The 23,933-nt window shown below is 43.4% G+C and overlaps 1 protein-coding gene and 1 pseudogene across 2 annotated transcripts in view; one reads left to right on the plus strand and one right to left on the minus strand.

Moving 5' to 3' along the window:
• immp2l (inner mitochondrial membrane peptidase subunit 2) overlaps positions 1-23,933 on the minus strand; it is a 187,319-nt gene that overhangs the window by 31,862 nt on the left and 131,524 nt on the right. The gene's annotated exons all lie outside the window — the stretch shown is intronic.
• On the plus strand, positions 1,219-19,584 carry LOC311019153 (leucine-rich repeat neuronal protein 3 pseudogene; annotated as a pseudogene). The gene is made up of 2 exons (XR_014599294.1): positions 1,219-1,291; positions 16,432-19,584. The product of XR_014599294.1 is annotated as a leucine-rich repeat neuronal protein 3 pseudogene (transcript).

The raw sequence follows: 23,933 nt of genomic DNA on the forward strand, positions 1-23,933 counted from the left end.
GTTTTTCTCAAAAAGAAGTTATTATTATTATTATTATTATTATTATTATTATTATTATTATTATTATTATTATTAATATTATGCTGCTTTTCCATTAGAAATCACAAGTTTTGGTGGAAAAGCAACAGCTCGGCCTTCCTGGCTGATGTGTGCTATTGATTTTAATAATAATAATAATAATAATAATTATAATAACAATAATGAACCTCTTTCTACTAATCATACAAAACTATATAGCAAGTAAGTGCTTCACATAGCAAGCCAGGAACACATTAAAAAGAATAGCAAAACAAAACAGCATCTAAAAGCTCGAAACAAGGAGATTAATCATATATATAAGTGTGTGTGTGTGTGTGTGTGTGTGTGTGTGTGTGTGTAGTATGAATAGTGTTATAAACCCCTGCTCCACCTCCAGGATCTGCCAGTCTGGAGGGACTTGGTCCTGAATGATGGGATTTCAGGTCAGCATTTAGAAATCAGGTTGAATTATCTTATTTGGGTCCATTTCTAAAACTAAATGTGTTCATGTCGGTCAGGTTCGGGTCGATTTCTCCACTGATTTGGACTCATGAAGACCTTCATCATCTCTGACTAATTAGTCTCCTCCTCCTCCTCCTCCTCCTCCTCCTCTGTCCTGAGTTTGGTCAGTGAGCCGGAGAGACGGACCACTCCTTCTCCTCTTCCACCTGCTGCTACTCTGATTATTCCTCACCTTCATCTTCCTCTTCCTACTCTGTCTCCCTCCTCTTCCTCCACCACCTCCACCACTCTCATCCCCGTTGCCGTGGGGATACAGGGGATGATGACTGACAGTTTGCTAAGCCAATTGAATTCACCCACAGCCGCAGAGCTGAAAACTCATAGGCCGGTCTCCGGGGAACTGAAATGTATCAATGTGTGTACTAGTGTGTATTAACACTGACTGTGTGTGCGTGTGTGTGTGTGTGTAATAGAGTGATGGATGAAGGATGGAGGAACGACAAACACAACCTATCATTCACTCCGAGTGTCTCTCCCCCTCCCTCTCTCTCTCTCTCTCTCTCTCTCTCTCTCCCTCTCAGTCTCTACCAGAGAGTCTCTCTCTACATCTCTCTGTCGCCGTGGAGAGGAAAGGAGAGGAGACGCCGGTTCTTGGAGATACTCGAGGAAAAGAGGAGAATAGCTGCTGCTGGATGTGAACATGCAGCGCTGCTTGCCTTAAACTAAACACACACTCTGAGCTGCTGCAGCCATGCCAGGAATACCTGAATATCTGCTGCTGCATGGGACGTGATGGAGCCCACTTCTACTGGTGAGTGTGTGTGTGTGTGTGTGTGTGTGTGTGTGTGTGTGTGTGTGTGTGTGTGTGTGTGTGTGTGTGTGTGTGTGTGTTGGGAGGACTGCGGTAGTCCTTGAGCGCTGTGGCGGCTCAGCTTGCGGTTCTGACAGCTGAGGGGAATAAGAAAACAGGGTCTGCAGGGGTTTTGTCGCAGGTTGCAGCTCCTCACAGACGCTGGTCCGTAACCTCGAGGGTTGTTTTGTCTTCTGTCAGTTCAGCTGAGAGGAGATTGCGTCGTCGGTGTCAGTGTCACTCCACAGGTTCATCCCCTGAAGTCAGACAGAGGCAGCAACAGGACCGGATGGAGCGGGGGGTGGGGGGGTCTTTATCAGCAAAGTCAAAGTGACAGGCAGGAATCATGGATCTCATTGGGAATCACATTAGCGGCTACATGTCCCTCAGGAAAAGGAGCCGCCCGGATGCTTCCGGAGCGCTAACGAGGTGAGAGTGTGGGGGTTTGGTTGGAGCCGGCGAGGAAGGACAGGCGGCGTATGCTGCTGCGTGATGAGGCGACATGAGTCAGGACGGGTGCAGCAGGAGTTTAGATGCGCTGGTCACAGGATGCGCTGCAGGGCGGTCTGCTCTACCAGGAGGAAAGACACCACTGGCTGCCTAATTTACCAGAACCTCCATCTCTCCCCTCCCTCCTGTTTCTATTAAAGAGCCTGAAATAACAGCAGAGCACTAAAGCCATCTTTCAGTGCGCATTTTCAAATTCCCACTGTGGTCCAAAGCCTCTCAATGCTGTTTCTGCTTTTTTTCTTCTTGTTCTTCCTCCTTTTAACGTCAACATGCGGCAGCATCACAATCTGAAGACCTCCACACGGCTCCCACACTCATACGTCAATGTTCATCCTCAATTTTCATCACATGATTTCTCCGAGGGCTTTTCTACGATTAGGCTGCACAAGCAAAACCAACGACAGACATTATGTATTAAATTGACAGCAGCAGGAGGATTACTCCCGACGTGACTTGTGCTAATTAAAGAAAGCCAGTAGGCCGTTTCCATGCCCCCCTATAGACAGACACTAACACAGTAAAGACGGCCACAGCCAGGTTCAACTTGCTGCCCAGCTGGAGTCTCTAAAACTACATCTGGTGTCCAGTCATGTCTTTTGTTCTCCTCCTGCTGGGATGAAGTCTTGCTCTTCCCCCATGCACAGAGATCTGACTTCAACATCACACAGAATGTTGAGCAGAGAAGCATCAGGAAGCAGAAGCATAGAGAAGTCCTTCGTCCAACCAGAGGACACCAGCCTGATCTCATGGGAAGGCTAATCAAGGCTATATAACAACATACGCAAAACATATATGTCACAAATCAATTTCTTTATGTTTGTTATATCAAAGGTTGTCTTCCTGTAGAACAAGAAATGACATGTAACTGGTTGGTACCATCTTGTGTTTCAACCGATAATATATAATAACATCCATCCATCAAACAAAAACTCTCAGTGATACCACCACCACAGACCACCGTAGCTCCATATGCCGCTACTTTCTAAGCCCGCCCACTTTCTAACGGTCCAATCAGATGTGGAGGATTTGATTTAAATCCCTCGTGTAACTGTACACTGATCGTCAGTTCCACCGGACGCTCTGACTTTGGTTTACTTTAACTTAATAAAACATTTGACTTAATAATAAAGTATAGTATAAGTAAAGAAGGTAACATGAGGACAGAATGGAACAAACAACACTAACGTAACTTTTAATAACTCAACAACACTTTGGGACAGGAGGACTGCTCGCCTGTGTGAAAGTCTTGTGTTTGTTAGAAGGACTATTTCTGACTGTTTATTCCTGAGCGCTGCACTTTCCCACGTTTGCATTTGCATTACAGTCATGCAGTTTTCTGGAGTATTCCAATGGTATGTTATACTTCTATAGACTCAACTAACAGACAGCTTCTGTAGTTAAACGTTAAAACACAATATCCATGCATCAATTCTTCATAGGGAATCATTTCACTTGTGATATCTACAGCAGTTAAGTCAATTTAACTTTTGCATGCATACATTTGTCATGTGATGGAGTATTAGTACCTTACTTTACTTATCTGAATATTTCAGACCACAGATCATTTTTTAAACCTTTTAAAATGTTGCATTTATTTAAATATATCTCCATATTGCACTCATTCACCTCTCTAATATTTCATTTAAACACTTTGTATGTTAAATAAATGTACGTTGTGTAGTTTATCTCAGCATATTGTAGTAGAAGCGTTTATCTTCTCTCTTGGTGGTAAAATAATTAAACTGTTGGTCTTTTTCATGTATTTACATATAATTGTATTTTTGAGTGTCTAATTGAAGCCAAACAAATATGCCCACATTCTAAAAATGCAATCAACAGCAGATCAGATGTGCAACTAATGATGATTTTTCATTGGCGATTCATCTGTTTTTCATTATTTTCTCAAGTCATTGATTAGTTGTTTGATTTAAAAATGTTTTAAAATTGTGATAAAGATGGACAATTTTGTCCAAAAATATATTCAGTCTACTGTCAAGAAACTAGAATATATTCACATTTAAGATACTGGAATCAGACAATTTAGACCTTTTCTTTCTTAAAAATTAACTCAATCAATTATCAAAATAGTTGGTGATTCACTTAATCGTTGCCAGTAATCAATTCATCATTGCATCTCTGATATTAAAGTCACGTTTGTGTCCTAAAGCTTTGACTTTTACATCACGGGCGTGAACTTGGCCTGACCTTCTGAACTTGACTGTAAACAGGAAGATTTGCAGGAGGTTGCACGTTTGAGATTCATGATTCATGAATATCTCCTCCGTTATATTTGATGGATGCTTGAGGGAGAATTTCTTGGAAAACAAACACAGTCTGTAATAAATGTTGATGGAAGCTCGTTTGTCCCATAAATGATGATGTATATGCTTGATGCCATCTCATTGTGGAAGCAATCACAAATGGATTTAGACCTCCTGAACGACACACACACACACACACACACACACACACACACACACACACACACACACACACACACACACACACACACACACACACACACACACACACACACACACACACACACACACACACAGGCTGCATCACGTGAGCATTGGAGCCGAATAACACCAAGTGCTTTTGGTGTGCAGACATCAATATGACCAACGTATTAATCCACTCGCAACAGTTTTAAAAGCTCTTCTCGAATATTCTGGCACTTTTAATTTGAAATCCTGGAAGTTGAATTCAGCGCCAGTCTTTTTCTATCTGCTGGAGATATTTCGGAGGACATGCCCCAAGCAACGAGTGACACCATAATGTGTGACGTTGCTTCCGACAGACATGATCTCCTCAATCTTCAATCAATAATCAACAAGATGACGGCGGCTTCCCTTCTGCTTCAGGAAGGAATAAACTGGATTTGACTCCAAAATAACAAACCAGTGAGACCCAACTCACAGCAGACCTTAATTATAAACCATAATGAAATAACTCTTCAGTGTTCTGTATGCGTTACTGAAATGCTTTAAAAGCAATGAGACATGCACTCAGGCAGAGTTAACATCTCATTTGTCTCAATTATCAGAGCAATACCAACCTTCAGGCTCCTCCATGTGGCTCAAAGGTGAACTGCAGACAGAAACGTTAAACGAACGACTACGGACAGACATTCTGTTCATGTATAAAATAAAATCCGTCGTTGGGAATGACTGGTTTAGGACAGTCAAAACCCAAGCTGACAGAATTTTCTCTATTTTTTTTAAAAGTTATTTTGAGGTCTTTTTGCCTTTAGTCAGATAGGACAGCTTCAGACTGAGAGGATGACGACGTGCAGAAATGGCCACCAGTCGGATTCAAACCTGGAAGTCAAACCATGACGTTTTCTACAAAACCTAACTGTAGTTTGGTTTGGTTTTGGTTTGGTTTTGTTCGTTAACCACGTTTCAAACTCTTTCAAACAGGTCTGGAAATTGAAAACTGAGAGCAGCTTAGTTGTATGGGAACGTCATTTAGGAGACAGGGTTCCATATGTTCCATATGTTCCATATGTTCCATACTGAAGTCCTGCTTTCAGCATGACAAAATACGTCATTTTTAGTAGAGCAGGACTGATATACGGGGCAGGACGCTGATATGGTGTTATCGGGGCATTAATTATGCCAATTAAACATTCTCACAAATGCACGTCGTTTCCACACCGGTGCCATGAATCATGTTTACTCTGATATCAGCAGCGTTTGATGAGTGTGACCTGGCTCACTCAGCACAGAGAGTTCAGACTGTGAAAATGTCCCTGCATGAGGTCCATTGTTGGTTTCGCTCTTTTCATGACAAAAGGAAAAATATAAATAACACCAGCCTCATCCTTTCAAGTCAAATCATGAGATGTCCCGGTATGGATGCCACCGGTTTATTTTTAAGGACCCTCTGGTCCTGATAGCCAGCAGCCTGAATAGAGCGACAATTGAACGCCACCTGAAAATGAAACGCAGCAGCATCAGCTTTGTATCCGGCGAGCTGTCAGAGTGGATATAAAAACCCATCTGCTGCAGCCTCCTCCACACTGAACACACAGGTGACTGCAGCGCTACACAAGGACCTTCACAACGCAGCAAACAGAGGTCACGCTGCTACACTGTGTGTGTGTGTGTGTGTGTGTGTGTGTGTGTGTGTGTGTGTGTGTGTGTACTGTACAAGTGTGTATGTTTGAGGGTAATTAACAGTAGACGGGCTGCTGATTAAAGGGAGAAGTGTGACTCGTGGGAGGGGAGGCTAAGTGCAAATCCTGATGCTGGCGATGCTAACAAGGAGCGTGTGTGGCGGGAGGAGGGGGAGGTTTAATGGTAAATCAATGGGGAGGGAGGGAGGAGAGAGGGAGGGGGAGATGGAGGGATGTAGTGCAGAAACGCTGATGTTATCTCCGTGTTTTGGTGATATCGTCCTTTCAGTTTCGTGCCAATAACATCCAGTGGAATCAATTAAAGAGGAGACAGAAGGAGGGAACACACTGTTCTGTTCTCTGCAAACTGGAGCGGCTGGTCAAGATTCCCATCAATAGACGGATTGGAAATAATAATATAAAGGAGACCTGGAAGCAACACCATGTTGAACTCAAGGTTGAGTCTCTCAAAACAAATTAACTTTTAAATTGTACTTTCAATTTGAACAATTTCCTCATAATATTGATGAAACATGTATGTAGAAACATTACACAACATATTAGCTGTTGCACATTCGTTGTATATTAATGTCATTTCTAGGACGGACACTTCATTTTTGCGATGCTCCCTTTTATTGTAAATTACATTGTAATTTCAAACTCAAACCTTGCTGGATGAATTCTTAACTACGAGATGAAGTATAAACGTTTGTTCTTCCATCAGGTCTTTAAATGTCTCAAGAGGTTTTTCAAACGAGCAGCAGATCGTTTCTCCTCTTCATCAATATAACAGGCGTTCACCTGTTTCTACACATCTAAAGAGTGAACGCACTCAAATCAAACAGCATCTCCACTGGTCCATGTTCACCATGCTTTCATGCAGAAGGACGTGGTTGTGAGAAGCAGCTGCTTTCAGAGCATCCACGTCACTCGCCTCTTAATTGGGTCTCACACTGAGCGCTTTACTGGAGCTCTCCACAGGAGCAGGTGGAGGAAATCACCTCCTCCACTCATGACTTTATTCTCTCTTTAGTTTGGAACATTTTTTTTCACTAAGCACTTCCTCTTTCTGCAAAGCAGCGTTGGGATCTACTTGTTCTGCCAGATTGGCAGCTACAAATGTTGGCAGCCCCAGAAGGCGAGAGTTTGAATCATGTGGAGTTAATTTCCCAGATAAAATGTAATGTATGGAGGAAAAAAGTTGACTAATGTTAAATTAAATAAATATATGACTGAACAAGTGTAGAAATAACGTTCAGTTTCAGAACATCAACCCTGAGCCGGATCCTCAACATTTTTGGGATATTGCATTAAATTCAAGGCCTTTCACACAAAAACATAAAAAATGCTCACCTTGTTATATATCATGGGCTTTTACGTGAGGTATGAATGGAATGAGTGGGTCTGGTCTGCCTGAGATTGAAAGAAGTACTCCAGTTTGCCCTCTTGGTTTGGACTACGGAGCCTCTGCGTTGATGTTTTTAATGAATAAAAGGGCAACTCAACTTGTTCTGCACCACATGATTGATTTATGCTGTTATCAAAGATGCGAAAGCTCAGAAAACTGATAGTCACATAAAGATTCATGTTCTGAAGGAACGTATTTTCAGTTTCAAATGTGCAAATAAATCTCAGAAAAAATGGCCCTATGTAAAATATGTATTTTTCTTATCAACTGCTGCTCTACCAAGATTAACACAATTTCAATATGTCATAGTCAGAGGCTTAGTGCTCATGCTACTTCCAGCCTTGTTTATGACATGAGGTGTTTGTCAGGTAAAAGCAGGTGGTTTTCGGCCCCTGTGGGGACAATCTCACACTGATGGCAGGAACTCATTTGGGTGCTAAACTTGGTGCAAATGTTCTTCTCTGTGATAAAACGGATGGAAATCTGGTCGGTAGCAGCTTTGAGAGCGCTTTAGAAATAAATTGGATTGAAGTTGAGATCTGCTGAATGTCCTTTAGAGCTAAAAGCACAGATTTATTAAGATTATTTTTTAAAATTCTTCCTCAAAAGGAACAAATGCAGTTTCTTCTTTCCCACAGAAGGGGTCAGAGACAGTGTGTTGCTGGTACTTAAATAGGTGGAGGGGTTGAAGGTCAGCGGCCTGCTGTCTGGGGTCAAACTGAGGTTTAACTACAATAGAGGGAAAACTACAGCAGCTAATAATCATTAAAGATTATCTGATGGTAATTAGAGTCTGTCTGCAGGGAGCAAAGTTATTAAGAAGAAATCTTTACGGAAGGAACGATCCAATACTTCCCAACTTCCCAGTTTGAAGCACGTTCAGCATTAAAGTCCCTCAGGTATTTATTGGATTCAAAGCACGCTTGTTGCTGATTGTTTTCGGGTCTTTACCGAATGTCTGTATTCAAAGCTTCGGTTGAGAAGTCTGATTGCATGGAAGTCTATGAGAAAAATGACCCTTCTTCTCATTTGATGTATTACCTCAGTAAACATTGTAAACATGAGTTTATGATCTCAACTGCAATTTTCAAGTCTTAAATGTTAAAAGGAGTGTGTTTTTCATTTAGTATAATATGGTCCATTTAGACTCAAATAGACGATAAAGCAGGGTATGCTTTAGGGCGGGGCTACCTTGAGATTGACAGCCCACTACTGCAGCCCTTCTATTCCTACCACGCTACCAATACAGCTAGCTACAAAGATGACTTTGAATTGAACTTCACACCAGGAGTCAGATCCAGTAATGGTGACGTGCTGCTTGTGTTGATAAGATCCACCCGTCGCTCCTCCACAGTCCAAATATGGTCACTTCTGTTCAATGGTTGCAAACATTCAAAGAATTCCAAGATGGCGATGGCCAAAAATGCCGGATCTGAGGCTTCAAATCCAATGGGTGACATCACGATGACTATGTCCACTTTTTATATACAGTCTAAGGATTTAATCTGCCTGATAAAATAGTTTAACTGGGGAGAGAACATTGACACCATCTTCATGTTGTTGTTAATTAAATACACAGCTACAGCCAGCAGCTGGTTAGCTTAGCTTAGCTTGTCCAAAGGTAACTAACCTGCCAACCTTCATCTACAGCTCACTGATTAACACGTTACATCTCCAATGTTGAGTGTCATTTTTATTTTTCTGTTTTTTTAAAGGGGTGCTGTGTCCCAGATTAGCTCATTGCCAGGAAGTGATAGAACTAGTCTAGCACATTAGCTTCTGTAACTGATTGGTTCACACTTCTAAACCCGTTTGAATTAATGAATTAATGGCTGAGTTTTCACTAAGAAGTTCCAGGTCACCTTAGTCCTGGGGCTGCTTTAAGTACAGTCTTCTAAATCTAAACTGATCTCACTTCAGTAGGTCTGCTTGGGTTTATCTCAATGCTCATTTCCTGCTGCATAGTATTTACTGATGCACGCTGGATGTAATGAATGAAATGCAGAGGAGGAAAATGACAGTGAGAGCGCTCGTCTTCACAGTAAATCATCTGTTGACTGCTTGATGGTTATGTGTTTTGTGCTTTAGAATGTAACCGTAAACCAGACATACAATATATATATATATCTGTCTCTCTCATTGACAACACCGCCGTCCTCTCAGCTCGCTCGTACAATCTACCTCTCGATTATTCTTTAGATTTTTTAAAGCCGACAGCAAGACTAACTTTACTTTTAATGTTATCAAACAGAGAGAAATGCCCTCCTCTTTCCCTAAAATGGTTCTGACTCGATACGAGAGTACTTGTTTTATGACTGAGCAGCCCAGTCTCACGGCAGGTCGTGAAATACTCACGAAAAACGGCTTTGTGTTCATGGACACAAATTGTCCATTTAGTTAATTAGGATTGTTTCCCGGACACACAGAATAAAAGCATCCACATGACAATGTCCAGAGCTAGCTGCAGCGTATTGTCGTCACGACTAAAAAAAGACGATGAAAACAAGTTCATGTACTTTCAGGGGCGGTCCCCGGCCCCTGAAGTTGAAATACAATGAGTCCCCCAGCAGGGACCTTTAACAATGTGTCCTTTCCGGAACTGTTTCCGGAAAAGATTTATTGTGACATAAAGAGTTGAATCATCTCCAGAGGTTGGACAGTGTTCTTCATTTGTGACCCGTCAGTTAAAATAAAAGCAAGAACATGAGTCTGATGGTTTGAGCTGCCGTGACAGCGGCGGGCGGCATGTAGCTGTGAGCGTTGAATAAAACATGGTGGAATGGGACCACTTTATGAGATGTCTGCCACATTAAGACGGCAGCGCCCTTAGAGCTCAGGCCCTCTCTCTCTCTCTCTGCCGTATAAGAAGTATAAATATTTTACATTTGGGCTGCTTTAATCCATCCACTACTCAGCACTTAGAAAAGTGCTCAGGCTGGCAGACCTGCTGGGTTCAACCGAGCTGCTCTCTGGTCTGCATGCGGGTCGTATAATGCATAAATATCACATTATCACAATAGGAGATGCTTTCTCTCTGTGCTGGAGCGTTCCTCTCAGAGTGAGAGGCCAAAAAGATAATCCCACGGCCGGATCAGGCTGACCGGTCTTCTTTAGGCCAGGAGATAAATGCAGAGAGGACGTAGTATATATTCTATAGTGAGGAAGACTACTGATGGTGAGGGGGTGGGGAGGTGGATGGGTCCAACCACCAGACCAGTGTTGGACACCACTTGTCCCAATGTGTTGTTCTTAAGTGACAAGTTTGTGATGGTTTTCTGAAACGGAAGCGTTTTCTTGCCTGAACCTTACTGTACGTGGTTATTTGTAATCCAACCATGACCTAACGTTCATTATGTAGTGTAGCTGGCTGGCAGGAAATTAAACTAAACTACCGATAGAAATCAATTAGTTTGAAGGTGTAAGCGACACAACAAAAGAATCGGATCAGTACTCACATCAGCCAATGCACAAATTCAGGTATGGGAAATTGGTATCGGGAAAAAAAAAAAATGGTATCAGAACATCTCTACTTGAAGTCCACGCTAATAGAAGTTAAAACAAACAGGATTGAAACTCGTGATGTCTTTTAACTGCCGCCTCTACGACACGTTGCTCCTCCTGCATCTGAATCACTGCTGCCAATTATCTTACACTTGTCATTGTGGCCTGCAAGGAGAGGCTGTTATCCTAAAATCTATATTCAAATCTGGATCTCATTTACATACAGCTGGCTCTACAGTAAAAAAAACAGAAAGAAACTTTCAACAATTCAAACCTGGAGAGCTGGGCCAAGATTCACCACCATATACCCATAACTGTATATTTATAGCAGCATGAAAGTCAACCGTTTCACGGTTTTGCGTAAGTGTGTGTGTGCAGGTGTGTGTGTGCAGAGGCGATTCTAGAGTCTGTTGGGGCCCCAAGCAAAATTTTCAGTGGGGCCCTTCTGACTAAACAATAACAATAATAATCTTCTAAATAATCTGACGCCAACGAAAGATGTATGAAACCAACGTTTTTTATATTCAAAATGTGCATATATAAATGTCAAGAACAATAAAAACAATATAATAACTAACTAAATAGCCCTATACCTAACCCTAACCCTTTTATGAGGAGGTCGGTTGAAAAAAAAAGTATCTTTTTTAATTCTGTCTTCCATTGTGGTGTTTAGCGGCGGCGGCGGGGGGGGGGCGGGCATCAAATTGATTTTTTAAACATTCATAAAACAGCCCTCGGGCCGAGTCTCGGGGGCCCCCTGGCAACTCGGGGCCCCAAGCAGTTGCCTGCCTTGCCTGTTCACAAACAGCGCCTCTGTGTGTGTGTGTGTGTGTGTGTGAGAAGGGCAGATGAGGAACGTCGCTGCAGACTCTTTGTGTTTAGTCATAAGAGGGAAGTGAGTGCGCGAGCATCGTGGAAATAACAACAGGAGAAATTAAATTAGTGCAGAGCAGCGTCTCCTGAGAGCACGCTTCCCAACCAAAAGAGAAAACATCCTCCATTAAACACTCCATTTAACATTCAAACCATGCTTGCTTCATTAGCATAGAAGTTGTTTTTGTTGCTGCCTAAATACTGTACATTAATGTGTTGTTTCATCTCTGCGGAGAAGCAATTACATAACACCAGAACGTTAGATGTACAGCGGCTTCCTCCTCTCTGGAAGCCGGTGATGGACGCAGATGCCTGCGAGGCTTTTAATGAGTTGCATAAGAGCAAAAACAAAAACAAAAGAGGGGCCGAGGAGCGACGGCGAATGGGAGCGAGTCATGTGAGGACGAGGACATGCGAATGTGAAGGGAAGAGGAAACAAACGATCCAATGTCTCCTAATTATATATCGACTGAACGAAGAGTCCTGTGCTGTAACGGCAGATTAGTTTGTTCCAACGTTCTTGTCACATAGCAGCTTGGATGTAACGGCTTGTGGTGCTTCACACAGATGGCTGCAGAATGGAGAGAGAGAGGGAGGGAGGGGGAGACGGAGAGAGAGAAAGACAGAGAGAGACACGTCTCCAAGAACGTTTTGAGAAATCTTGAAATGTTGGAAAAAGAAACAGGTGCGTTTCCATTAACTGGAAAAATAAGCCGATTTTCACCAGAAGATGGCGCTGTAGAGATAAAATGTCTAGCTCCTTCCTGCCCCCATGGGAAGAAAAATATGTAAGGCAGTCAATGGCAAGAGGGAAATAACGATTTTCAGTATTTCTTCCAGAAAAGTCCAGAATGTCTAAGTTAGTTGTATCATTTCGTTATGAGTGAAACCGCTCAGTGAACCACATCTCACACAACGTACTACACTAACACTGCCGTTAGCTTGGCTTACCTGCTAGCTAGCTAACTTAGCTACGTTCCATCACAAATGTAGGGTTACATCCTGGTACCCAACACACAGAGAGACCTGTTGTTATAGTAACGTTACATCCTGGTATCCAACACACAGAGAGACCTGTTGTTATAGTAACGTTACATCCTGGTACCCAACACACAGAGAGACCTGTTGTTATAGTAACGTTACATCCTGGTACCCAACACACAGAGAGACCTGCTGTTATAGTAACGTTACATCCTGGTACCCAACACACAGAGAGACCTGTTGTTATAGTAACGTTACATCCTGGTACCCAACACACAGAGAGACCTGTTGTTATAGTAACGTTACATCCTGGTACCCAACACACAGAGAGACCTGCTGTTATAGTAACGTTACATCCTGGTACCCAACACACAGAGAGACCTGTTGTTATAGTAACGTTACATCCTGGTACCCAACACACAGAGAGACCTGTTGTTATAGTAACGTTACATCCTGGTACCCAACACACAGAGAGACCTGTTGTTATAGTAACATTACATCTTGGTACCCAACACACAGAGAGACCTGTTGTTATAGTAACGTTACATCCTGGTACCCAGAGAGACCTGTTGTTATAGTAACGTTACATCCTGGTACCCAACACACAGAGAGACCTGTTGTTATAGTAACGTTACATCCTGGTACCCAACACACAGAGAGACCTGTTGTTATAGTAACGTTACATCCTGGTACCCAACACACAGAGAGACCTGTTGTTAGAGTGAGTAACGTTACATCCTGGTACCCAACACACAGAGAGACCTGGTGTTATAGTAACATTACATCCTGGTACCCAACACACAGAGAGACCTGTTGTTATAGTAACGTTACATCCTGGTACCAACACACAGAGAGACCTGTTGTTATAGTAATGTTACATCCTGGTACCCAACACACAGAGAGACCTGCTGTTATAGTAACGTTACATCCTGGTACCCAACACACAGAGAGACCTGTTGTTATAGTAACGTTACATCCTGGTACCCAACACACAGAGAGACCTGTTGTTATAGTAACGTTACATCCTGGTACCCAACACACAGAGAGACCTGCTGTTATAGTAACGTTACATCCTGGTACCCAACACACAGAGAGACCTGTTGTTATAGTAACGTTACATCCTGGTACCCAACACACAGAGAGACCTGCTGTTATAGTAACGTTACATCCTGGTACCCAACACACAGAGAGACCTGTTGTTATAGTAACGTTACATCCTGGTACCCAACACACAGAGAGACCTGTTGTTATAGTAACGTTACATCCTGGTACCCAACACACAGAGAGACCTGTTGTTATAGTAACATTACATCTTGGTACCCAACACACAGAGAGACCTGTTGTTATAGTAACGTTACATCCTGGTACCCAACACACAGAGAGACCTGTTGTTATAGTAACGTTACATCCTGGTACCCAACACACAGAGAGACCTGTTGTTATAGTAACGTTACATCCTGGTACCCAACACGCAGACATTGTAGCTTCAGAGAGACGTCACTTCTAATTTGTATTTGAAAGTTTTAAACTTCATGAGTTATGCCAATGTGACTCCCTTGATTTTTAAAATGATCTTTTAAATGGACAAAAATAAACAATGTCACATGGTGGTTCACATGGAGGGGCGGGACTTAGCCTCTATGCTTTATGCATGGCTGTAATCTGCCAGTAAACAAAGTAGAAGATGTAGAAGTTGCGAAGAAAACGAGTCGCCTCGGGCACAATAACTAACTCTATTGTTTCAATTCCTTTCATTCCTTTCAAAGTCCTTTCATGTCAGCTAGTACTGGCCATGTTTCATGCTGTCCAGAGACATAGACAATATGAATATATATCTGGAAACAGCTGATCAGTCACTTCATTGTTCACTACATGAGATTTTATGCAGTAAAGGTGTTTCTATTTCCCATTTAGTGCATCAACTCTTTGTTGACAAAGACAAAAACCACCTCAAGAAAGCATTGAAATGTTTTTGTTGGAATTGTAGAAGTGTTCTTGAATTTTGCTGTTTCCATACAGCTTTTCTAACGTGATACTCCAAAATGAGCATAACATAGGTTTATGGAAGCACCACTACAGCGACAGAGGTAGTGGAATTATTGTCAACGTGAGGAAAAGTCAACAAGTGTTGCCTTCAATGCTACATTAAAGTAAGAGGTTAAAATACACTTATGTGAGTACCTGCTAACAAGTCTCCCAAACTAAATGAAAGTATATGCATTGTGATCTGCTACCTCTATCATCAAAATGTCTGTCAGAGCCTTTCAAAGCTGTTCTCCATGAATGACCCTCTGGTAAGGGTTAGCTGGGGGTCAGGGACAAACACTTGTTTGGTTTCGGGAATGATCGCGGTCCTGGCTGATGACAGGTTTTTGCCACACTGTAAAAACATCTGGCTCTTTTTTTCTTTGCTCCTTGTAGACGATAGTAATAACTTGAATGATCATACGATGTCCTTGCCAGCAAAACTAAACCGGTGGTTTACTTTCAGGGTCTATGAATCAATGACCAAAATCTATTTAACATGGGTTTACTTTGACTTAACTTGCAAAGCATTGTATTTTTTCCAATGGGTTTTTACTACTTTATATAAATGAGTAAATACATACAAATATATAAGTTAACGCTTAAATAAATGAGTAAATACATGAATAAGGACTCCACCAGTTCTTCCACTGTTATGTGAAGCACCAGCTCCTCAAAAGTGTTGACGTCCTCTGCACCATAGGGCTCCATTATTAATACATCAATGAGCCTCACTTTTACACCGGGTGACATGTTCACCATGAACTCAGTAACTGTAGTTAAAGTGCCAAATGAGGGGAATTGTTGACAAAATTCCAAAAGGTAAATATATAATACAGTACAATGCACCCCAAGTAAAATCACTTTACTTTGAGATAGAGGGGAATGAAGTGAGAGAGGATCTCCTTCAGTTTTGCAAACCTGTACACACAGTCGGCCCATAAAATAGCTAATATATGCGTGAAGTGTCATAGCTCGTCCTCATCAGCGGCCGGCCGCTCCGCATTTTACTGACAGCTTCATCTACTGTCGTACGCTCAGTCGTGGCTTCTGCACTCAAGGTCGAGAATTAATCAAAACATCAATATGTGCAGTCAACATAGCAAAACCCGCTGTAGACCTGTCACCTGTACCAACAACATTGATTCAGCGCCTGAATTATGCAAAAAAAGATGTGTGTGTGTGTGTGTGTGCTCTGGCAAACTGTCGGCTTTGTGTGGGTGATTTTAAAGTGTGCACAGGTGCATTGCTCACAGCAGAAGAGAAATTGAGGGGGGGGGGGGGGGGGTGGTGGTGAAGCTCTGTTAATTAAAACACCGGGGGAAAAATGGGAACTTGCAATGTTGTGCCTCTTGAATCAACATCATCTCAGAGCTCCATCTTTTCTAGGACATGCTCATCATACTGCTTTCACTGGAACAGCCATGAAAATTACCCATTCTTGCGCCCTTCAGCCACACAAAGAGACTCACAAGTACTGCTTTTTGGTTTCAAACCTGTCAAATAATATAGATAGGGTCAAGTTAATCGTAACTTACGATTGCGATGGTGCGAGGAAGGCAATGAAATCAAATGAGGCTGAAAAGGCTTAATAAGTCTCAATTTTAGAAAATGTCAATATGCCTTCATAGCTCATCGACGTGGTGTTATATTGGCCTTTTTTCTCTCCTGTCTCCCCAGATGGAAACTGACACCGGTGACAGCGACGGAGGATAATAATGATGGAAGGCAGAGTGATTCGTCCCCAGCCGGAGACACAGCATTTCTCAACCGCCGCTCTGCTGCGCAACGCCGCTCCCTGAAGGATACACTGACCTTGACATATCACAGCCTGCATGACAACCTGGCATCGACTGAACTGAAAGGTTGCCTCCTCTTTGCCAAGAGCTGGAATACAACGGGGCAGAAGCTTCAGGGGACTAGGCGTCAGCAGAAATCCACTCTTGTCTTGCTGCAGTAACAAATTAGCTTTTATTTGTGAAGTTAACAGTGCTAACAGCTGACTCCATAAGGGCCAATTACTCGCTGAAGGGAATACGGGGCCAAGATGAAGGAGAAAGCGGTTGTGGCTTGTTTGCTGGCTGAGCTGTCTCTGGCTGCTTTTGTTCTGGCCTCAGAGGGGGCCGCTCATTGCCCTGCTTTGTGTCGATGTGAGATACGACCCTGGTTCTCACCCAGCTCCATGTACAGCGAGGCTGCCACTGTGGACTGTAATGACTTAGGCCTCTCGGCGCTACCGGAGAGACTCCCCTCGGAAACACAGGTACTGCTGCTGCAGACAAACAACATCGTTTATGTTGAGAAAAGTTTGGATTACTTGGCCAACATCACTGAAATCGACATGTCTCAGAATAACATTTCCTCTGTGAGCGATGTTTGTCTGGGGTCTCTCCCCCGGCTGCTGTCACTCCACATGGAGGAGAACTGGATTCAGGAGCTGGCTGACAGCTGCCTCGTTTCCTTGTCCAACCTCCAGGAGTTCTACATCAACCACAACCTGATTTCCTCCATTGACCCTGGAGCTTTCAAGGGCCTGAGCAGGCTGCTGAGGTTGCATCTCAATTCCAATCGACTGACAAGCATCAACAGCCAGTGGTTCCAGCATCTCCTCAACCTGGAGATATTGATGCTGGGAGAAAACCCCATTATTGAGCTGACAAACATGAACTTTAAACCCCTGGCGAACCTCCGAAGCCTAGTGCTTGCCAAAATGAATTTGACTGAAATGCCAGACAATGCTTTTGTTGGCCTTGAGAATTTGGAGAGCATCTCATTTTTTGACAACTTGCTCAATCGTGTTCCCCGAGCGCCATTGACCAGAGTCCAGAACTTAAAGTTTCTGGATTTGAATAAGAACCCCATTGAGAGGATCCAGAGAGGTGACTTCATGGACATGATGCATCTTAAGGAGCTCGGCATAAACAGCATGCCCGAGCTTGTATCCATCGACGGTTTTGCCCTGAACAACCTGCCAGAACTCACAAAAATTGAAGCCACCAACAACCCCAGACTGTCCTACATCCACCCCAGGGCCTTCCACAAACTCCCCAGGTTGGAGACTCTGATGCTGAACAGCAACGCTCTGAGCGCGCTCCACCGCAGCACCGTGGAGTCCCTGCCCAACCTGCGGGAGGTCAGCCTGCACAGCAATCCCATCCGCTGCGACTGCGTCATCCGCTGGGTCAACATGAACAGGACTGCGGTCAGGTTCATGGAGCCTGACTCTCTGTTCTGCGTGGAGCCTCCGGAGTACCAAGGCCAGCATGTCCGACAGGTGCATTTCAGGGAGATGACCGAGATCTGTCTTCCCCTGATCTCACCTTCCAGCCTCCCAGATCGGGTCGATGTCAGTCAAGGGCGGTCTGTCTCGCTGCACTGCCGGGCGTTTGGAGAACCGGAACCTGAGATCTTCTGGGTGACGCCATCGGGTGACAGAATCCTACCTGGGAGCGTTTCTGACAAGTACTACATGCACCACGAGGGAACCTTTGACCTCTATGATGCCACAGAGCAGGAAGCGGGCTCATACACCTGCATCGCCCACAATATTGTCGGTGCAGACCTCAAGTCTGTGACGGTTGCTGTGGACGGATACACTGACCAGCATTTGAATCGACCTCTACACGTATACGTCACATCTGTTCAGTCTCATTCTGTCAGGGTCTCTTGGGAGAGCACAGGGAGCTTGATATCGCAAATAAATTGGTCGATTTTTGCAAAGGGCAGCAGCCTCTTGATGCCATACACAGCTAGGCTTCCTGCTGATGTCAGAGAGTACCACATCAAACAGCTGAAGCCTTCCACCTGCTATCAGGTTTGCGTTGAGGTCACGTCGGCTCAGCCTGGAAACAGTAGGGACTGTGTCAATGTGACCACAAAGGATGCAGAAACTCTGAGGAGGGAAACTAAGAACTGGGATGGTCTGGTGATGGCTTCCTGCGCCGTGTTTTTTATTGTGGTTGCCATGGCCTGCTCCGTCATCTATACGTCTCTGTACAGCCAAGTGTTTTACAGGAAACTGATAGCAGACCCGGCTGAGACGCTGCTGATTCCCAGCACTCATTCCTCCTCATCTTCTTCTTTCCTGGAATTTGGTGTGTCTGGGATCAAGGTGAAGGCCACTGTAATAGACTTACCGGATGACTACATGTGAGAAATGTCCTTGTCGGTAAAAGCACTTTGGTATTTGCGAAGATGAAGAGTGATGGAGACTGGACAGTGTAATTTACGTGCCCTGTTTTAAAGACTTTTGATGGGACATTTTGCACCGGGTGGCATTGCAGAAACATTTACAGAAGCGGCTAAAAGCAGAGACTATTTTGTATTTCAAACATGTGTCATTATAACGAGCTTAATCAGGAAGATATCTTGACTATAATCTCCATGGCTACTGGTCGTTCACGCAGCGCAACCAGAGTAAAGCACAGCACAGTCTGTCTTAAATACGTTGTTGAGACGGCTTTGATGTCTGCAAAAAAGAGCATTTTCTTTGCTGTGTTACATTAAACAGTGCCAAGCGAAGATAGTTTATAATGGGCAGATGGAAAAAAAATATATTGTTAGTTTAGTGTACAATTAAAACCGACTATAATGTAAACAATTTTATGAACAAATACATTTTTCATTAAACCTGTGTGGTGTCTGACGACTACAATCTTTTCTGGTTACATTTGGATGCTCCCTACAACAACAGCATGTCTTTTAAAATATGTCAACAAACTCTTTGAAATGCAAACAGACTAATTTGTATGGATGAGGCTCATGAATGTTGTGTCCCTGTCCGCGCCGTACGGCGGCGGCAGTGTGAGGTCTGCTATAGACAAACACAATTACAGCGGCTGCCCTTCAAGGCACGCGCTCTAACACTGTTAGGGAAATGCAATGCAATCTCAAACTGTTTGTTTATGTGTGTGGTGTGTGTGTGTGTGTGTGTGTGTGTGTGTGTGTGTGTGTATGTAAAGAGCGAGGACATTGGCAAACCCATTGACTTTGAATTGCATTATATTCTCTTTCATTAAAAATCCAATATGGATTTCCAACACAAACCTCAGCGAGGTGATGAATCGGCGTCACGCGCAAACTGATGGGAGGCATTTATCAGAGGGGCTCAGTCGTAGATCAACCGAGTTTCAGCACCTTGGACAGGGCTTTTAGAGCGTGGCCATTTGTCACCGCCACAGGAGCTAAAATATGACCCATTAGAGGCAGGGAGTGTATAGGTCAGCAAGAACGTGGCGCCCAAGCCATCCTCCTCCTCGTGTGACCCTGGAGAGGCACCGCCACCACCACAGGAACAGCTCAGCAACTACTGGGCTCGTTTGTTAAGCGCTTCACATCAAACAGCAAGGGGGTGGGTGGACAAATGGAGCGCAAAACCAGGACAAAGTAGTTTCGGTCCCAAACAGGACAGAAAGCGGCTGACACCTCACAGTGCTGATGCTACTGATGTCCTGCGCTGTGCCGTACAAGAGAACCCGGCCGGTTCATTAGAGTCTGCTGCTTCAGAGAAGTGTATTCTGGGTATTTAGGAGAGCAGCTGCATGAGAAAGGAAGGATTATACAAAACGAGATGACTGGTCGTTTTAGAGGCTTTTCTTTTTCTTCCTCACCTGTGCTGCTGGGTTCAACTCTGGTTCTTCCCTGCTGAGCAAATCATATGTCAATGTGTAAAAGAATATAAAAATACAGCATATGATTTGCTTTCAAAATCAAAAGTCAAAAATAAATATGTAATAAATGCTGATCCCCAACCAAGAGAATGAGTAAAAAAAGGGCTCTTACAAGTGAGTAATTGCTGTCTGCTGAGGGCGCTCAAACAATATGTGGTGGCAGATCCGGGGGGAATGTCTCCAACGGGAATAGTTTTCTATGCAGCATCCACACCACCTGGCACGTTCAATTAAATCAACCAGTGAAATTGAAATCAGGCCTGAAATCTGCCTTGTCAGGACTCCACACAGACCAATAACAACAACAGCACAGAACCTCACTAGCGCACCCTCAGGAATGCAAAGTTCAGCCAAGAGTCAAACGAAAAAAATCAACCAAATTTCGCTCCTTTCACAGCTTACTGGTAACGGGACACAGTTATTAAATCAAAATGTTTCCTTCTGAGGAGCATGAATGAACACCAAACATCACTGTAATCTGTCAGGAAACTAAATGTTTAAAGTGGAAAGTTGACATGTTGGTCTGAAGTTGATGATGCTCAAGGAGGTCAGGGGTCACGTGTTTATTTCAATCACCTGGGGAACATGAATATCCAAACAGTTTTGAGGGGAAATCGGCTATGGTTTTGGTTTGAATATCTTGACCAAATATGTTACATCTGGTCTGAGTGTAGTCCAAGTCCAAAGCTCATGTCAACACGTAAAGGTGTATGCTCTGGGGAGCATGAATGTGCTCAGTTTATTTAATGTCAATCTGCAAACTATCCATCATCCATCCATCCATCCATCCATCCATCCATCCATCCATTGTCTACCGCTGTACGATCCCAGCTGTCATTGGGCGAAGGCAGGTTTCACCTGGACAGGTAACCAGTCTATCACAGGGCCAATCTGCAAACTAGATTGTTTTGTTAAAGATAACGATTTAGAACTTAAGTGAAGGTCAGGAGATTCTCAAAAGGCCTGGGGTATGTACAGTGGGATTATTTTTGCATATATTTTAGATTTTGTCATGAGAACTTTAACTTGAGTTTCTGAGCTTTCATACCATGAATAAGAGGCATCAACCAATCATGTTTAGGACAGCAGGTCACACCATTCCAATCGTTGGCTAGTGGAGGTATTTTAGTCTGGAAGATGGCTGCCGCTGTTGATGATTTTTACTAAGTTAATGCAAGCTTAGTCAGGACCACAGTCGGGACTAACCCACCAACAACCCTACAACTCGTACGCAAAAAACAAACTTATGTCACATTGTGTACAAGTTGTACTAGTACAAATATTAATACATTACATTACAACTGTAAATGATCAAAATGCCTATCAAGGAGTGTCTGGCTGGTTCATACAAAAGTACATGTTTATATGCCTGGAACCACGAGGTGGCCATTTTAATTTGAAATTAACGTTCTTTTTTTGTGTGCAGGAAGCCGGGAATATCACCATCACACGGGAAGTAAACGGGATGCTGCTCACCAGAATAAACTGTGTTAATAAAGATTGTGGGCTTCATGGTGTTTGTGTCCTTCAGCAACAGCCAATCAAGAGGTGGGCGTTGCTCCACTGCAGACATGATTAACTCACTGATGATTTTCCTCACAGAAACACACCTGCTCATTAATACCAAGAACGAGGAGCAAAAGAGTTACGATGCACTCGCCAACGGAATGATGATGCGTGTGGCGAGACGGGGAGAAGCAGCCAGTTCTGTCCATCACTTACAAGATAATTAGTCATGCCTCTCATGCCAAAAGTACGTATTTATTCTAGGAAAGTACTTTGTTTTGTGTTCACATTTACAAGTATTATATTTACAGTGCAGTTACAGTAGGTTCCATTGAGGAAACTGAGGTCATGCACCTGTAATGCTGTGGGGGATTTGGGGTTTTTGGCAGCTGTTGGCACGTTTACATTCTAAGGTTAAAATGTACAACATGGTGAGTACTTTATGTCGATTTCCTGTATTTCTTATATTCAACTGCTGTTGAACTCTGTGGGACTTCAACTAATCACCTCAGGTTTTCTTTAAATCCTGGCTGCGGCTCTAAAAACAAAAACACTTTTTCCTTCTTGCCTTCCTCCCAGGTGTCCTTCCTTCAAGTCTCTCCTTTCTTGTGTCTTGCTGATCTGCACGTAGGCACATGTTGATGATAAAAATCCAATTGTCACCAGCGCACCATGAATCTTGGGATAAGTTGGGCCGTGAAGGTTCCATCAATAAGATCGTCTGAATCAGGAAGAGAAGGATAGATTTCTGGTCTGCATCCGAAGGAGTGTTTGAAATGGGACATCCTCGTCTCAGCCACGGATACGTTTGGTCTTCAAATGCAGCCTCCGAAGGATTTGGCTGATGGATTTGGACACAGCTTGTGTTTCAACCTGCTGACCTCATTTTCCCCTCTTTCCTTTCCTTTCACAGCATTAAAGTTGGACATGCACCAATGAAACTGTGTCTACTCTTGAGTACTTTTACTTCTGAAATTGAGCACATTTTGATGCAAATACTTAATGATTTTTTTTTCTGTTAATGAACAAATTTGAGTTCTTAATCCAGTGTGATTAATCCATTAATTAAATCCAGGCAGTTATGACATACTTTACAGCAGAATGATGATATCTGTGGTCAGCGGGGGTTCACGCAGCCGTTTCCACATTTCACATACTTCACATGTAATTAGTCGTTCATTTCCCTATCATAGAGTGAGTGAACATGTGCAATTAAAACACATCCAACTTCCACGCGACTACCGATATATTGCAGGGAGGGCTTCACACACACACACACACACACACACACACGCCGGAATATTTCAACTCAATGGGCTCTTTGTAGCAGCAGGATTCAGGCCCTGAGGTAGCGGCTTGGTTGCACTCGTCTGTCAGCAATGCGAGACAAGCTCATTCGGATAACTCTGCAGCAGCGGGATTGCTCCTCTCAGAGATGCTGCGGTGTGTTTGAGGAGTAAAACAAAGGCGGCGTTGCTTGGTTTGTGATTTCCGTTGTATGAGAGGAAAGAGCGGGAACTTATCAGAAGACCAAAGAACTAGAAGAGATAAAGCAGAGAACAAGCCCGGCCGCCAAGCTTAATGATACGAGCTCCGACTATGCGTTTGGTCCCGGCAGAATCATATCTATAGTCTTTATATAAGATTATAGAACAAGTGTTTACTCTTCCTCCATTTCATTTTGGGCTAATAATCCATGAAAACAGCCCAACGACGCCGGCTGAAGGGAACTAATACCTCTCATTACAGTGCTTCCGCTTTTAAATCGCCCATTTCTCTGCCATGCGTTAGCGGGTAAAATAAACTCGGCAAGAGAGCAAAACTATTTCTCCCATGAATTATTACCCCATTACAAACATTTGGAATTTAGGCCAGGCCTGCGGCGCGTCGCTTGGGGTAAGTACAACCTGAAACAGCCTCACATTTATCTAGCTTTCCTCATGCAGAACCTCCCGGGCTTCAAGTAATTATTCTCACACTCGCCGGCCCATTAAGCTAAAACTACAC

Source organism: Eutrigla gurnardus (assembly GCF_963514095.1).
Source record: "Eutrigla gurnardus genome assembly, chromosome: 9".
Classification (NCBI taxonomy): Eukaryota; Metazoa; Chordata; class Actinopteri; order Perciformes; family Triglidae; genus Eutrigla; species Eutrigla gurnardus.